General features: G+C 39.9%; 1 long non-coding RNA gene across 1 annotated transcript in view; it reads left to right on the top strand.

Moving 5' to 3' along the window:
* LOC119472553 overlaps positions 1–2,919 on the top strand; it is a 17,889-nt gene that overhangs the window by 8,185 nt on the left and 6,785 nt on the right. Inside the window, exon 2 of the long non-coding RNA XR_005201699.1 lies at positions 1,028–1,261. This is a non-coding gene — a long non-coding RNA (uncharacterized LOC119472553). The remainder of the gene's footprint in view (positions 1–1,027; positions 1,262–2,919) is intronic.

Below are 2,919 nucleotides of genomic sequence, written 5' to 3'. Positions count from 1 at the left end.
AAAAAAAAAAAAAAAAAGAAAAAAAGAAAATTTGAATAAAATATGAACTTTAGTTAACAAGAAAGTGTCAAAATTGGTTCAATAGTTGTAACAAATATACCATACAAGTGTAAGATGTTAATAATCGGAAACTGGGTGTGTGTTATATGGAATCTCTGTACTGTCTTCACAATTTTTTTGTAAATCTAAAACTATGATAATGTTAATGTTTATTAAAAACAAAAAGAAATTCTGAATCACAACACTAAGGTAAGGTCCAATCATTTACATTTTCTTTCTAGAGATGGAGTCTCACTACGTTGCACAGGCTGGAGTGCAGTGGCTATTCATAGGTGTGATCTGTGATTGTGCATTAGTACCTCGAACTCCTGGGCTCAAGCAATCTTCCTGCCTAGCTTCCTGAGTAGCTGGGACTACAGGCACACACCATCAGACCCAGCCAGTAATTTACATATCTAACTAGCACTCGTTTCCCAATTCCTTTGCTTCTGGTGGGTGGCCACAAGCCCGTTCCAAAGTCAGCTCCCAATCTGGCCTTCAGTCTAAAGTAGACCAACTGTGAGGCTGTCTGACCACAAAGTTCACCAATTAACATTGTTACAGGTATTTGCAAAGTAGGTCATCTCAGCCTCTGTTCATCTGCGTTTTTAGTGATTAGTCAGAGGAACAGGTAACCCTATTTCAGATCACCAGCAGGAAAAGGCGTGGTAGAATAGAAAAGTAGATAGCTGATTTCCATTGGGGGAGTAACGCCCATTTTAATGGGTGTCAAACAGCTTAGTCACTTTTGTTTTGTTTATGCTGCTCCCTCTTCAAGTACGACTTCCTTGGGCTCCATATCAGATTAAAGAAATCAAGTGCCAAAGCACTACCTCACAAAATGAGTTGCTGAAGACTTCCATGATAAATAAGGTTGTTCCTGAGCCCCTGTTTCCAATAGTCATTTCTCCAGTCTTAATCCTAAGCAAGTCACATCCCTAATGCTTTGTCTGTTCCCTTGTATATATAACATTGGTGTCTCTTGTAGGTGAGAAGACTGTGGCATTGAAGAGGATACAGCACTGTTAAGTGATCCTAAAAATCTATGCATAACAGACTAATGATCCCTGGTAATTTGTGCAACTTTATAAAAATGCTCAGGATCCAGGAGAGAAAACCAGCAAGAAAAACAGGGCAGATCTCAGATACGGAAGGGCAAAGAATACTGCCAGGAACTAGGTTCTTTTGAAGACCCTGAAAAACATACAACCACAAATATCAGGTGATATTATTTTTCATCACATGGTCATTACCACATGGGGTGTGTGTGTGTGTGTGTGTGTGTGTGTGTGTGTGTGGTGTATCTCCATGGTTACCTTCTTTTGTCAGAACTATAATGCTTTTCTTTCTACCATACTCTAAGGACAGGAAAAGACTTCCTAATCTTTGGTGTTTACACCTATACCATATTTTTTTGTGTTCCCTGCTGCTGTGTTGCTCAGTCATAAGGGTCTCTTCATCTTTGTACAGTCCTGTTTGCTTAACCACTTGTATTATTATTCACAAAGCTTCCCTCCCCTTCATTCTCACTGTTCTGTTCAGAATCTAAAAGTAGAGAACTGATTTCACCATTAATTCATGATGACCTTAAGTGAGATCCATTGCTAATTAGGAACAATCATATCTGTGAAAAGCATATGCTTTGAACTCAAAAAACAACCACAACAGAAATTTCAACACCTGTTGTGTGCAGTGCACTGTGGGAATACAAGAAAGTTCCAGCTTTCAAAGAGCACTAAACTCTAGTACCATTAGATCTGGTTTCTAATCCTAGATCTGCCACTGACAGATTTTGTTAGTTTACACAAGTCAGCCTCGGCTTCAGTCTCTTCTCTGAAGAGGAGTTGGGCACATTGCAGCCACCTGCTTCAGCTGGCACAGGATCCACAGTTTTAGCAGTGAAAGTTCTGTGCCCCAGGAAGCTTCTCAATACTAGGTAAGGCCACATGATTAGACCCTCCACTGGACGGGCTATCTGAGATCCTTTTTGGCTCTGATTCTTTTGGGTCTCAGCTTCAGGTTCTTCTTAAGGCATGCTGTGTATGTCATCGGAGAGTGTGGACTGAATCACAGGGAGGGAGTGGAGTGGCTGTATCCAAATAACTTGAAAGGCATCCTGCCTCCTGACCTGTGACTCACATGGGATAATGCAGGACATCATTCCTAACATCTCACAGGAAGAGAAATCAGCTGAGAATGGTATATTCAGACAAGAGACATTGTTGGGTTTCCCAGTGGAAAAGAAATTCAAAAACAATTGACTAATGAGAGGAATGTGTAGCAAATGTTGAAGCTGCCAGAATTCTTGCAAGTGAGCCAATGACCTTTTAAGCTACATCCACAACTGACTAGTTTCTTGGCCATCATCCCAATGAAGGTTCCTTTCCCAGTTTAGACTGTATTGAGAACTGGCTTGGCAGTAAGGCTTTTAGCATCCTCAGATACAAATTTATTTCAGCATGAAATCAGTCTAATAAAGGCCTTAAAAAACAAAAAAAGACAGAATGAGTGACTGCCATGGCTGATATTGACAATGAATCTGTTGTCCTAATTTTTTATGACTTTCAAGAAAAGTATCCTTGGATGACTTGGATCAAGTGAAAGACAGCCTGAAACAAGGTCTTGAGCAGATCTGCAAGGGAGTTACAGTGGCTGCCAGCTGACCCAGAACTGACTCTGCAAGAGATGCAGCGTGCCACAGATTTCTACTTAATTTAGAGGCAAACTTTATAATCACCTTGAACATTTTTTGTGTGACTGGTTTCATTTTGGCTTTATGCCTAAGTCAGCTCTTATTTCAATCTCACCTCCTAGAATAAATTTGGCCCAATTAACTTCTTCTCAGCCATTCTTTTTTTTTTTTTTTTTTTTTTTTTTTTT

This window comes from Cebus imitator, unplaced genomic scaffold (genome assembly GCF_001604975.1).
Source record: "Cebus imitator isolate Cc_AM_T3 unplaced genomic scaffold, Cebus_imitator-1.0 Scaffold104, whole genome shotgun sequence".
Taxonomy (NCBI): domain Eukaryota; kingdom Metazoa; phylum Chordata; class Mammalia; order Primates; family Cebidae; genus Cebus; species Cebus imitator.
The sequence above is the reverse complement of the archived record's forward strand: the minus strand, read 5'-3'. Positions and strand labels throughout refer to the sequence as shown.